Source organism: Hemitrygon akajei, chromosome 13, assembly GCF_048418815.1.
Source record: "Hemitrygon akajei chromosome 13, sHemAka1.3, whole genome shotgun sequence".
NCBI lineage: Eukaryota > Metazoa > Chordata > Chondrichthyes > Myliobatiformes > Dasyatidae > Hemitrygon > Hemitrygon akajei.
In genome coordinates this window covers 106162611-106177644 of record NC_133136.1, presented here as the reverse complement: position 1 = coordinate 106177644, position 15034 = coordinate 106162611, and the positions used below count along the sequence as shown (strand labels likewise).

At 45.1% G+C, this 15034-nt stretch overlaps 1 protein-coding gene across 2 annotated transcripts in view; it reads right to left on the bottom strand.

The window, feature by feature from the left end:
- Positions 1 to 15034, bottom strand: part of cfap299 (cilia and flagella associated protein 299) — a 611126-nt gene that overhangs the window by 299175 nt on the left and 296917 nt on the right. The window lies entirely within an intron of this gene.

Here is a 15034-nt window from a genome sequence, read left to right as displayed (position 1 = left end):
CAGTAAAACTATGGAAGTACAAAAATCTCAAAGCACAAAACTCAACAGTTTGTCCCAAATCATGACAATTTAAATGGTTTAACCAAGAACATTCAAGATGTTGATAGGAACAATGACCAATCGATGAAAATCTGCCTGGGATTGGTAGTCAGCTGACCAATAGGCATTGATTGTTTTGACTCACCATAACACCTCTCTCCAGAAGATGATTACCTGTAGGATTTGAGACAAGGACTGGCTTGGATTTGAAAAATCAGCTTATGCTGGTGATCCCCAGTTCTTAGTGGTTGCAGGCTGTCACTTTCTTGTCGCGATGTTGTTTGCATTTAACCATATAACAATTACAGCACAGAAACAGGCCATCTCAGCCCTTCTAGTCTGTGCTGAACGCTTACTCTCACCTAGTCCCACCGATCTGCACTCAGCCCACAAATATACCCATATAACCATATAACAATTACAGCACGGAAACAGGCCATCTCGGCCCTTCTAGTCTGTGCTGAACGCTTACTCTCACCTAGTCCCACCGACCTGCACTCAGGCCACAAATATACCCATACAACCATATAATAATTACAATTGTCCGTGCTGGCTCTGCTGGTTTGGTCGGAGTAAATCGAACCCTTTCAGGAGAAGATGATGGACCAGCTCTGTATTTGATGATCTGCCAAACAAACTTGTTGTGCCTTCGGGAGCACATGGCCGCAACTGGTTGACATTGCAAAACCAGCGATGTCCATCTAAGATAATTTCGTAGAGCACCCCCCAATTCATTTGACAACCTGACCTGATACACAGGGGTCTTGCCTATTGTGATACTGTCTGGCTCACGTTGTAGCTCTGGGCTTGAACGTCTTCACCCATTGTCCAAGATCTCCGTGGCTGCCATTGTGCACCTGACCATTTGCTGTCTCAGATGTTGGATGTTGTGGCATCATTGCTTCCAACACTATGTGCAGTTTTCTTCGAAAGACACTTCAGCTGGCAACTTCCCCGCAAGGCCTGGATGCAGTGTAATTTTATACATCAGCAGAAATGTGTTGAGAGCCTTGGCCGATGCTCCTTCCCCTCTTGATTTCATGTGAAAGCTTGAAGGTATCCACAAACCTCCCTGCTTGGCCATTGGACTGTGAGCAGATGTGGATAATTCCACTGTTCTGGTGCAATGGAGCAAACTGCTGTGAACTGAATTGCGTGTCTTTGTCAGAAACAAGGATTTCTAGCATCCCAAAACTGCTGAAGATCTGCAGCAGCTGTTGAACGGTAGCCTTTGTTGTTGTTGACTTCATAGGTAATATTTCTGGCCATATTTCTGGCATATTCCAAGGACAAAGTAGGTAGACCAGTGAAGTCAATATGTAGTTGACTCCAAGATCTGGCAGCCTGAGGCCATGGTTGCTCTATCTTTGCTGCCGTAGAGGATTGAGTACACTGCTCGCATATGAATGCAATATCTTTGTCTATGCCTGGCCAGTACAGAAAGCTTCTTGCCAAGGTTTTCACTTGATCGATGCCTGGGTGACCACGATGGAATTGGCCAAATTAGTACTTTTGGTCAAAGTGTTCATGGAATTACTATTCTGACTCCAAAATTAGGCAGGAGTCCACAGTTGAGAGTGATGTATGAAGTTGGTAGAAGGGTACGACATCTTCCTAAACCTTGACTAGTCATCCGTCAATGAGGTATCTGGAGATACCTTGCCCACCTTTGTAGATGGTTAACTGTATACACCAGGATGCCTTTCTTAGACCTGAAGATGGACAACAGTGGTTTGTGATCAGTAAGGACAGTGAAGCATCTGTCATAAAGCATCTTGTGGAATTTCTGCACAGCAAAGATGATTTCCAAAGCTTCCTTCATGATTTGTCCTTAGTTCCTTTCTGCTGCAGTCAGTGATCTGGCTGCATGCGTGACAACTTTTTTGGAAGCACCAGGGAAAATATCACATATAACAGCACCCATCATGCAATGACATTTGGCAACTCTAGTTTGCAAAGTGTCGAGAGAAGGTCAGATGATAGCATGTTCTTCACCTGATAAAAAGCCTCTTGGCATTGTCTGAACCACTTCCATGTGGCAGCCTTGTTTAGCAGGGCCTTGAGTGGCTCGCTCAGCTGGACAAAATGGTAAATGATGATTAATCATGACCAAAAATGATCATACACTGCTGACATCTGATGGTGGAAGCATCTTTAAACAGCAGTACACACACAAAATGTTGCGGAAGCTCCGCAGGCCAGGCAGCACCTTAGGAAAGAGTATAGTCAACATTTCAGGCGGAGACATCTGATGCCTAATCGCATGAACATCGATTTCCAGTAATGCCTCTGTCCCCTCTCCTTCACCATTCCCCATTCCTATTTCCCTCTCACCTTATCTCCTTACCAGCCTATCACCTCTCTTCCTCTGGTGCTCCTCCCCCTTTCTTTCTTCCATTGCCTTCTGTCTTCTCCCATCACGTTCTTCCTTCTCCAGATCTGTATCTCTTTCACCAGTCAATATCCCAGCTCTTTACTTCACTCCTCCTGCCCCTCCCAGTTTCACCTATCATCTTGTGGTTCTTCCTCCCATCTCCCTCTTTCTTACTGTGACTCCTCATCTTTTCTACTCCAGTCCTGCGGAAGGGTCTTGGACCAAAACATTAACTGTACTCTTTTCCATAGATGCTGCCTGGCCTGCTGAGTTCAACCAGCATTTTGTGTGTGTTGCTTGGATTTCCAGCATCTGCAGGTTTTCTCCTGTTTGTGTTTAAACAGCAGTGATGTTTAGCAAATTTAGGCAACAACCATGTTCAACTATGATGAATCCCGAATACTTGATTGAAGACATCGGAAGGCTACATTTTTCGGCCTGAAGACACAGTCCAAAGTCTTTTCAAAACAGGGTCCAGGCATTAGCATAGTTCTGTCTGAGCTGTGTCCATCACAACAATGTTGTTGAGGTAGGCAACACCATCAATACCACTCAGCATGCTGTCAATAAGTTGTTGAATAATTGAAGGAGTCACCATTACCCCAAAAGGCAGGTGGAGGAAGGAAAACAACCTTTATGTGTCGTAATGTGAGAAGCTCCTGTAAATCTTCCATCACTTCTATCTGGAGTTCAGTTTCAGCCAAGTCCAACTTCATTAAGTAGCAGGCACCTTTCAATTTTGCAAAGAAATCTGCCGATATCAGTAATGAATACTGGGATGTCTCCAGAGCCAGGTTGAGACCAGTTGACAAGTCTGCACACAACCTCACTGTACCATTGTCTTTCTTGATAATGACTATTGCAGCTGCCCAACATAAGTAGTTGACAGTTTCAATTAATTCAGCTTCTTGCAGGCGATCTAGCTCTTGGTAAGCCAGTGTATGGTACCGGTCTTTTGCAACAGAGGATTGACATCGGCAGGTCCCTGAAGTCTGCAAATAAAAATCAGACATTACAACTGTGATTCAGTCACGTCACCCAGCTTGAACTTCTCGCACTTGCGATTGACAACACCAGCATATGTGACAAAGTCATCGGCATCATGATTAATGTGTTCTAGCAGTGGTTCACACTGAAGAGAGATGACTGTCCTCCAAAAATATTTGTTAGCTATCGGACGGTTCTGTCAAGTGATAGGTCACACTGCTTCTTAGGCAAAATGAAGTTGAAATACCACTCACGTTCAGCAGTACCTAATTTTTGGAGAAAAGTGTGCGTCTTCCACAAGTTGTCTCAACATGGAATATATCTTTGTAACATTTGAACCATGATTCAAACATAACTCCTGAAGTGGCGTGGAATTGGAAGACGGTAATGGATGCAATGACTTACTCACATGTGTTTTATTCACTGTTTGACACCGACATCATTGGACTCACTGATAACTTGCTGGTCAAGGTTTGGATTAATTTCAGGTTGGCTGCCTCAGACTGAGCTTTCTGCTGAAGTTGCCAGGTGAGTATAACAAAGCACCTCTTCACCAAGTTGTTGTGTTTGCTTGCCGCAAACCACTGATGAGACCTGAAGCCAGGAGACACAGCGAAGATGGAACACAAAATAACTCTTCATTCAAGCAACCACAAACATCTCAGAACTCATCTGTACACCCCAACGCACAACTAATTAAATGGTTTATCCAAAGAACATTCTGGACATTGCATGGAACAATGATCAATTAGTGAAAGTCAGCCTGGGATTGGTTGTCAGCTGACCAATAGGCATTGGTTACTTCAGCCTGCCATAACAGATATAGACAATACACACATGATTGACTGGAAATAGATTTGAATCTACATTCTAGAGGACTGACATGAGACATAGGAGCATAATGCTAGTCTACTAAAGTTATAATTTTAAATGTTTACAAAGCAAATGAGTTATTAATTTCATATATGCACTGTACAGGTGTAAGAATAATAGGGCTGTATTAGAGGGAAATTTTAATTTTCCCGATATTGTCTGGACTATCCAGAGTGTTAAGGGCGTGTATGGATTTGTGAAACACATCCAGAAAAGTTTTCTGCATCAGAATAAGGAGGATACTACTTCGGAGAATGCAATCACAAGCAAGAGGAAATCTGCAGATGCTGGAAATCGAAGCAACACGCACAAAATGCTGGAGGAACTCCGTAGGCCAGGCAGCAACCATGGAAAAGAATAAACAGTCAACGTCTTGGGCCAAGATCCTTCATCAGCACTGGAGAAAAAATGCTGAGAAGTCAGATTAAGAAGGTGGGGGGAGGGGAGGAAGGCGATAGGTGAAGTCAGGAGAGAGGGATGGATGAAGTAACGAGCTGGGAAATAGATTGGTGAAAGAGATACAGTGCTGGAGAAGTGGGAATCTGATAGGAAGGCCATGGAAGAAAGAAAAGGGGGAGGAAGACCAGAGGGAGGTGATGGGTGGACAAGAAAATAAGGTGACAGAGAAATGGGAGTAGGGAATGGTGAAGGAGAGGGGTAAAGGATATTACTGGAAGTTTGAGAAATCAATGTTCATGCCATCAAGTTGGAGGCTACCCAGATGGAATATAAGCTCTTCCAACCTGAGTGTGGCTTCAACACAACAGTTGAGGAGGCCATGGACTGATATGTCGGAATGGGAATGGGCAGTGGAATTAAAATGGATGGCCCTGGGAGATCCCACTTTTTCAGGCGGATGGAGTGTAGGAGTTCAGTGAAGCAGTCTCCCACCTCACCTGGAAGGACTGTTTGGGGCCCTGAACAGTAGTGGGGGAGGAGGTGTAGGGTTAGGTGTAGCACTTGCTCTGCTTGCAAGGATAAATGCCAGGAGAGAGATCAGTGAGGAGGAACAAATAGATAAGGAAGTTGCATAGGGAGCAATCCCGTGGAAAGCATAAAGTGGGGCAAGATGTGCATGGTGGTGGGATCACACTGGAGATGGCATAAGTTACTGAGAATTATGTGCTTATCTGGAGGCTGGTGGGGTAGAGGAACCCTATCCCTGGTAGGGTGGTGGGATCACATTGGAGATGGCATAAGTTACTGAGAATTATGTGCTGGATGTGGAGGCTGGTGGGGTAGAGGAACCCTATCCCTGGTAGGGTGGTGGGATCACATTGGAGATGGCATAAGTTACTGAGAATTATGTGCTGGATGTGGAGGCTGGTGGGGTAGAGGAACCCTATCCCTGGTAGGATGGTGGGATCACATTGGAGATGGCATAAGTTACTGAGAATTATGTGCTGGATGTGGAGGCTGGTGGGGTAGAGGAACCCTATCCCTGGTAGGGTGGTGGGATAAGGGGGGTAAGAGCAGACGTGTGCAAAATGGAAGAGATGTGGTTGAGGGCAGCGTTGATGGTGGAGGAAAGGAAGACCCTTTATTTGAAGGAGGACTCCTCCTTAATTCTGGAATGAAAAGCCTGAGATGTGGCGGAGACAAAGGAATTGAGAGAAGGTGATGCCATTTTTACAAGTAACAGGTACTGTATAGACCAGGTAGCTGTGAGAGTCAGTGGGCTTATAATAGACATCAATAGATAAGCTGTCTCCAGAGACAGATGCAGAGAGATCAAGAAAGAAGAAGGAGATGTTGGAAAGGGAACAGGTAACTTTGAGGGTGGGATGCAAGTTGGAGGCAAAGTTGATGAAGTTGATGAGCTCTGCATGGGTGCAGGAAGTTGCACCAATACAGCTGACGATGTAGTGTAGGAAAAGTTGGGGAGTGATACCAGTGTAGGCTTGGAACATAGACTGTTCTACATAGCTGACAAAAAGGCAGGCATGGCTGGGGCCCATGCGAGTGCTCATGGCTTTTATTTGAAGGAAGTGAGAGGAGCTGAAGGAGAAATTATTGAGAGTGAGGATAAGTTCCGCCAGATGGAGGAGAGTGGTGGTGAAGGCGAACTGGTGGGGTCTGATGTCCAGAAACGGATAGCATTGAGGCTTTCCTGGTGGGGGATGGAGGTGTATAGGGACTTGACATCCGTAGTGAAAATAAGATGATCGGGCCAGGGAACTTGAAATCACTGAAAAGATCAAGAGCATGTGAGGTGTCACCGATGTAGTTAGGAAGGGACTGAACTTGAGGGGATAAAACTGAGTTGAGCTATGCAGATACAAGTTCAGTGGGGCAGGAACAAGCAGAAACAATGTGTCTACATGGACAGGCAGGTTTATGGATCTTGGGTACAAGGTAGAAATGGGAGGTGTGGGGTAAGGGATCTACGAGGTTGGAGGCAGTGGATGGGAGATCCCCAGAATTAATAAGGTCGGTGATGGTGTGAGAGACAATTGCCTGGCGCTCCTTGGTGAGGTCCTGTTCGAGGGTTAAATAAGAAGCTTTTAAGAGGGTGATACTGTATCCACAAACAGCATGTTTCTGTTAGAGTAAAGGGTAATGCAGGCAAGTTTAGGGAACACGAGGAAATCTGCAGATGCTGGAAATTCAAACAACACACACAAAATGCTGGTGGAACACAGCAGGCCAGGCAGCATCTATAGGGAGAAGCACAGTTGACGTTTCGGGCTGAGACCCTTCATCAGGACTCAGTTTAGGGAAAGTTTAGGAAATCTTGGCTGATGAGAGAAATTCAACCTCTGGTCAAGAAAAAGAAAGAAGCACGCAATGAGTTTAGCAAGTCAAAGATGAGTGATTCCCTTGATGACTATAAAATCAGATTCAGGTTTATTATCACCGGCACGTGACATGAAATTTGTTAATTTAGCAGCAGCAGTTCAATGCAACACATATCTAGCAGAGAGAGAAAAAAAGTAATAAATAAAATAAAACATAACAAGTAAACAAGTAAATCAACTACATATATTGAATAGATTTTTTAAAATGTGCAAAAGCAGAAATAATGTATATTAAAAAAAGTGAGGTAGTGTCCAAAGTTTCAATGTCCATTTAGGAATCGGATGGCAGAGGGGAAGAAGCTGTTCCTGAATCACTGAGTGTGTGCCTTCAGGCTTCTGTATCTCCTACCTGATGGTAACAGTGAGAAAAGGGCATGCCCTGGGTGCTGGAGGTCCTTAATAATGGGCGCTGCCTTTCTGAGACACCACTCCCTAAAGATGTCCTGGGTACTTTGTAGGCTAATGCCCAAGATAGAGCTGATTAGATTTACAACCTTCTGCAGCTTGTTTTGGTCCTGTGCAGTAACCCCTCCATACCAGACAGTGATGCAGCCTCTCAGAATGCTCTCCACGGTACAACTATAGAAATTTTTGAGTGTATTTGTATTAAGAACATTCTCAGCATAGCAAAAACAGGGTAGATGGTGGATCTGACAGGTAAGGTTAAGGTAAATCCCAAGAGGTTCTATAAGCTATATTAAGAGTAAGAGGGTGGCTGGGAAGACAGAGAGTCCTTTGGCAATCAGCAGGGCTGCCTATATATTGAGCCATAGGAGATTGGTGGGATTCTTAATGAAAATTTCTCCTTGGGGTTTGTAAAGAAGAAAAACATGAGATAAGGGAAAGAAGTGGAGATGTTTTGGGAGGAGGTACTTGCAGAAATACAGTTCACTAACATGGATAAATTTCCAGGGTCTGACTGTCAGGAGCGGACATGGAATGGACCCAAATGCAGGACACAGACACTGAAGTACTAGGGGTAGGACAGGATCGGGATGTCATGGCATGCGAGGGGTAATGCAGGCGGGGCTGGATCCCGGAGGTCAGGTGGGGCTGGATCCCGGAAGTCAGGTGAGGCAGAGCAGAGTAGGCAGGCAGAGCAGGATTCCAGTGTTCAGGTGAGGCAGAGCAGGATTCCAGTGTTCAGGTGAGGCAGGAGGATTCCAGTGTTCAGGCAGGCAGAAGAGCCCCCTGGGGCGGGCGCATAACTCTTGGGCTGAGCCGCCTCCCAGGCAGAAGCACGGAGGCCTGGGCAAGGCACAGACACCTGGGCAGGTGCGGGGCACAACCCATGGGAAACGAGGGGAGGAAAGGGTAGGAGTCCTCAGGGCAGGCCGCATCCTGGGCAGGGCCGCCTCCCAGGCAGAAGCACGTGGGCCTGGGCAAGGCGCGGACCCCTGGGCAGGTGCGGAGCACAACCCTTCAGAAACGAGGGGAGGAAAGGGACAGGAAGGGACAGAACCACCTGAGGGGTAACGGCGACAGCCTGGCTTACCCGATGGAGGCAAGGGGCAGGAAGGGACAGAACCACCCAAGGGGTAATGGCAACAGCCTGGCTTACCCGACAGAGGCAAGGGGCAGGAAGGGACAGAACCACCCAAGGGGTAACGGCAATGGCCTGGCTTACCCGATGGAGGCAAGGGGCAGGAGGGGACAGAACCACCCAAGGGGTAATGGCAACAGCCTGGCTTACCCGACGGAGGCAAGGGGCAGGAAGGGACAGAACCACCCAAGGGGTAACGGCAATGGCCTGGCTTACCCGATGGAGGCGAAGGAACAGAAGGGAGCTGGGTCCAGGGTGAGCAGCAGGACTACCGTGATACACCGGTAAATTGGGAAAGGCAACCGACAGCATGGCAGCACGGGCAAAGTGAATAAGGTGGAACAGCAGGAGCAGCGCACACGAGAGAAGCAGGAGATCAAGACCAACCGGACAAAACAGATACAGAGCAGGCCGGCGGACCGGGCACGGAGCAAGTTAAACCAGCTTCAGAGCAGGACAACCCCCCAACTAGGCTCAGTCCCTGAGCCCCTTATAAACACCTGCCCCTAATAGGCGACAGGTGTACCTCCTTAAACCAAGATGATCCAACGGCTCTGGGTGACAGGAGGGCTGGCTGCAAGTCCCGGAGTCCAGAGTCTGCGGACCGGAGCAAGACCCAGAAGGCGGGCTCCGGACCGGACCCTGACACTGACCAAGTGCATCCTGGGCCATTGTGAGGCACTAGATGAAAAACTGTAAAGGCTTTTGTAAATATATTTGCTTTATTGTTAGGCACTGATGAAGTTCCTGAAGACTGGAAGATGGTAAATGTTGTTGCATTGTTTAGGAAGGGTTGCAAGGAAAAGCCAAAAATATATAGTCTGACATCAGTGGTTGAGAAGTTACTGGAGGGCATTCTGAGGAACAGGACATACCAACATTTGCAAAATAAATCTGATTAGTGTGCCTTTGTGCATGCGATGCTGTGCTTGACTAATCTTTTAAGAGTTTTTGAAAAGGTAACCAAGAGAGGCTAAGGCAGTGGATGCTATCAATCTGTAGTTTTTCCCAAGGTTCAGTGTGGCAGTCTAGTCTTAAAGATTTTGTCCATGGAAACGAGGGAGAGCTATTTAGGTCAATTCAAAATTGGTTTAGAGGAGGAAGCAGAGGATGATGGTCAGATTTTGTTTTTCACAATGCTGGCCTGCGATTAGTGATCTGCCCCAGGAGCTGGAGCTTCGACCCTTGCTATCTATCCTTTAAATAAATTATTAGGATGTGAATGCATAAGGCTTGATCAATACGGTTGTGGATGGCATGAAGTTAGGACATGTTGTTGATATTGAAGAAGATTATCATAGATCACAGGGGAGGTGAGGAATGGAAAATGGATTTTGTTACAGGTAAGTGTGAGGTGATGCATTTTGAAAGTCAAACCAGCGTAGGATTTATATTTTGAATAACAGGGCACAAGGGAGTATAATGGAACAGAAGGAGGACAAGTACATAGTTTGTTGAAAATGCATCCTAGTGGACAGAGTAGTTAAAAAGGTAGTTTGGCGTGCTGGCCTTCGTCAGTCAGAGCACTGAGCACAGGATTTGGAACGTTATGTTGCAGTTGTATAAGTAATCCTTGGGCGACACTTGGGAGTACCATGTACAGTTTTGGTCAGCCTGTTATGGGAAACGTGGTTAAGCTGGAAGGAGTGCAGGAAAGATTTACGAGGATGTTGCCTCCCTTCTTTCCAATTATATACGTACCCTTTCCCCTTCTCATAACAAAGCTACAGTCTCTGAGAAGCAGCCAGATTGTGCAGAAGCCTTGGAATCAAGACAAACTCCTTTTTTGTCAAAACCACAAGCTCTGTTGCAGAGTCCACATGTCCCTGCAGGTGGGCTGCACAAGATTTGACAATTGTACTCATTAATATGCACATTTCAGCTAATTACTTTTTCATTATGGTAGTATATAACTCATCTCTTTTTGTTCTAGTCTTGTTGACACTTGACCAAAAGCACAGCAATGTTTATACTCCTTGCTTACCCTTGTAATGAGGACTACCATTTCAACTGATGCTGTGAAAGTGTGGTATTCATTTAGTACAGTCGGCCCTCCTTATCCGTGGGGGATTGGTTCTCAGACCCCCCGCGGAACCAAAAAAACACGGATGCTCAAGTCCCTTATTTAACCTGTCCCAGTGCAGTGGTCTTTAGGACCCAGCGAAACCCCAGACTGTATTTAACATGTTTCAGGGCGGTGGACATTAGGACCCAGCGAAACCCCAGACTGTATTTAACATGTTTCAGTGCAGTGGTCTTTAGGACCCAGCGAAACCCCAGACTGTATTTAACATGTTTCAGGGCGGTGGACATTAGGACCCAGCGAAACCCCAGACTGTATTTAACATGTTTCAGGGCGGTGGACATTAGGACCTGGCAGCGCAGCTCTGAATCCACAGTGTTTCTGTTCACGAAAATAATCACGATCACGATTGAAAATAAGGTGGAAATAATAAAGCGATTGGAAAGAGGTGAAACGCCATCAGTCATTGGAAAAGCATTAGGCTACAGTCGGTCAACGATAGGAACAATTTTAATGGAGAATGTGAAAGGCCCTGCCCCGATAAAAGCTGCAATTATTAATAAGCAATGCAGTAGTTTAATTATTGAAATACATACATTTCTTAAGTGTTTTATATGCATAGAAAGGTAAAATATGTACTTTATACTAAGAAAAACATTTGACTAACTGACGCTAAATAATACTGGATGTACCTGTTCCGACTTCAAATCCGATTTAAAGATGGACTCAGGAACGGAACTCATTCATAACCCGGGGACTGCCTGTACTTTTAAGTCATTTCTAGATTACTTAAAATACCTAATACAATGTAAATAGTTGTTATACTGTATTGTTTAGGGAATAACGACAAGAAATAATAGTCTGTACATGCTCAAACAACGAGTGCCCGAAAGAGATCTTCCGGGTTTTCCCGATCTGCAGTTGGGTGAATCCACACATGCGGAATCCGGGGATAAGGAGGGCTGACTGTACTTAGTTATTGCTTCCAGACACAGCGTTGGCATTTAACTTTCAGTTTGAGAGTTTTAGCTAATGGCCCTATTGGCCAAGGGTTTATTGATTTTGTTTAAATTTCACAACAGTTCTCATTAAAGTCAGTGAACTGTCAACTTGCTTCAGTGTCTCTCTCTCTACACTTGGGCTATATCCAAATATTTCTGACCTTCTCTGCCTATTACACCGTCTTGTTGATTGTAACGGCATTTATATAAGTGAGGGTTAATTCAAAGTTCAAAAGTTCAAAGTAAATTTATTATCAAAGTGCATATATGTCATCATATGCAACCCTGAGATTCATTTTCTAGTAGCATTCACAATAAGTACAAAGAAACACAACAGAATCAATAAAAGTCTGTACACAAAATGGACAAACAACCAAGGTGCAAAAGACAACAAACTGTGCGAATACAAAAACAACAAAGAAGAATAACAATAATAAATAAATAAGCAGTAAGTATTGAGAACACGAGGTAAAGAACCCTTGAAAGTGAGTCATAGGCTCTATTCAGTTCAGTGTTGGGGTGAGTGAAGTTATTCACTCAGGTTCAAGAGCCTGATTATTGAGGGGTAATAACTGTTCCTAAAGCTGCTGGTGTGGGATCTGAGGCTTCTGTATCTCCTTCTTGACAGCTGCAGTGAGTAAAGAGCAAGGTTTGGATGGTGAGGGTCCTTGATGATGGATGCTGCTTTCCTGCAAAAGTGCTCCATGTAGATGTGCTCAATGGTGGAGGGGGTGGGGCTTTACCCGTAATGGACTGGGCCATATTCATCTCTCTTTGTAAGCTTTTCTGTTCATACCAGGCCGTGATTCAATTAGCCATGTACTCTCCACTGCACATCTATAGAAATCTGTTAAAGTTTTAGATGCCATACCAAATCTACACAAACTTCTAAGAAAGTAGAGATGCTACCATGCTTTCTTTGTAATAGCACCAGTGTGCTTGGGCCCAAGACAGAGATGATCCTCTAAGATGATAACGTTGAGGAATTTAAAGTAATTGACTTTCTTCATCTCTGATCCCTTGATTAAAACTAGCTCATGGACCTCTAGTTTCCTCTTCGTACAGTCAAGAATCAGCTCCTTGGTCTTGCTTACATTTGAGTGAGATGTTGTTGTAGTACCACTCAGCCAGATTTTCAGCCTCATCCCTATATGCTGATTCATCACCTTTGATTCAGCCTACGACAGTAGTGTCATCAGTAAACTTAACTATGGCATTGGAGCTGTGCTTGGCCTCATAGTCATATGTAGAAAGCGAGCAGAGGGCTAAGCACACAGCATTGTGGTGCACCTGTTGTGATAGCGACTGCACTTGCACCACAGTTATTCATATGCACATCTATCAATATGTTGAAACAATCTTGGCACCAATAGCACACAAACAACAGGTGCCAAGGATCTCAATTTTGCAATCATTTGATTTTGTGTTTATCATAAATGTTGTGTCCTTTATACGTACCGTGGGTTTCTAATAATGAAACATATTCTGGAAGAACATAACTAAAACTTTTACTTAACAGCAAACATCAACCACTTTTTAGCATACAAGCTCGATCATTCTGTCTTTTCTGTGCATGCTCCGAACTCTGTCCAATCACGTTCTTACACGTGACACGTGATATCTCCACATCTTCCTTTCCCTAAAAAGAAAAACAATTAGCAACGTTGACTATAACAAATGCATAATTTAACATGTCTCTCTGTCTTTCTGGGGGTTTATGAACACGAATTGACCTTCTAAGTGGTTCACAGTTCTTGTGTTTTGTTGTTATTTCCATGTTTTGTCTGGTCTGCATCAGTTAACTGAAACTCTTGTTATGATACCAGCCCCCTCCTTTGTGAGAATTGCAAGAGCCCTAGTGAAAGGGGGGTCAATGACCCAAGAGAGAGAGAGAGACAGGCTGAATGGACACAGGAAATGGAAAGACATTCCACTGGGACAAAAGCTGGTGACTGTGGCATTGTTCTCAGGAGACACCTGGGAACTGCAGACGTGCCAACTCGCAGGAACATTGTAAAGCCCTCGGGCAAAGTGGGCTGGTTGAGAGAGAGATTGCATCACCTGCAACCTGATTGACACCTGAGATCCCGTGAGGCAGTATAAAGAAGGGTCTGAAAGAGGACGACCCTCAGACGCACCAAGGAGACACCAAGAAGCACGATAACGCTTCCCGTGGGAACGGGAAGCCATTTTGAAATAAGCCACGTGCGTTAAATTCCGAATGCGGGGTTTGTGGCTGGAACCAACGGAAGATCGCTTTTTAACTAACAACGGGGAAGATCGCTCCCCTGATTCCACGGATGTTTTGGGCAAGTTTTTCCGTTTTATCTCTCTCTCTCTCCAACACGTGAAACCAAAAAGGGAAAAGCCTGCAGACTTCAGAGTGACTCTTTATATTTCCAATTGGACTCAGTATTATACCCTAGACAACGAAAGAGCTTATTTCTGAGTGATTATTAATGTACCTGCGTTTTAGATTGAGTATTGACGCATGTTATCTGAATGTTTGTATTAACCTTAATTTTTGTGCCCCTTTATTAATAAAACTTTTGAAAATAGTACCATTGGACTCCAACTGACATATCTATCTTTGCTGGTAAGTGAAACCAGTTACTGGGTTCATAACAAGTGGGGTTCTCGTCTCGGGATTTGACACCAAAAAGGGGGAGGTCAGTCAATCGGGATTGTAAGTCAAAAAAAAAATAATTTGGATCTGGTACGCAGGTAGCCAGACAGAAAAACCAGCAAAGATGGACGTGTGTGAATTTATGAGCACCAAATCAGACTTGTTAAATTTGGCGAAGGGGTTAGAGGTGGAAAACGAGCAGGATCAAGCTGAGAGGCAAAGACAGCATGAAATTCGGATCAGAGAGTTAGCAGCAGCCGAGAGAGCGGCAGCGGGGAGAGAAAGAGAGAGGGAGGAGCTAAGGAGAGAGCGGTTTAATGTTAGTCGGGAGCTGAGAGTAGTACCTCCGTTCGAGGAGACGGATGTTGATAGTTATTTCTTGCTTTTTGAAAAGGTGGCAGTGAACCAGAAGTGGCCACAAGAGCAGTGGGTCGCGTTGTTACAAAGTGTGTTAGCAGGAGGGAGGATTTGGGCAGCCATGATGCCGACCCGCAGACTGGCGAGTGCGGTGGCCCCGCCCCTAGAGTACCAAAGCTATCGCGCATGCGCGGTCACACGCAGCCTGTCCAGAAAAGCAGTGAGCAGTTTAAATCGGGCCAGCAGTAATCTGGCCAAGATGTTTTTACCGACCCTGTACCATGAGGGTTCCGAGGGTGGTAAAACAGAAAGCAGTAAAGTAAAAGGGGGTAAGGGAGAGGAAATAGCCCTGCCCTTAGTGAAGAGAAAGGTCCTAGAGGTAGGAACTAAAGTTGAGAAACGGATAAAGTTGT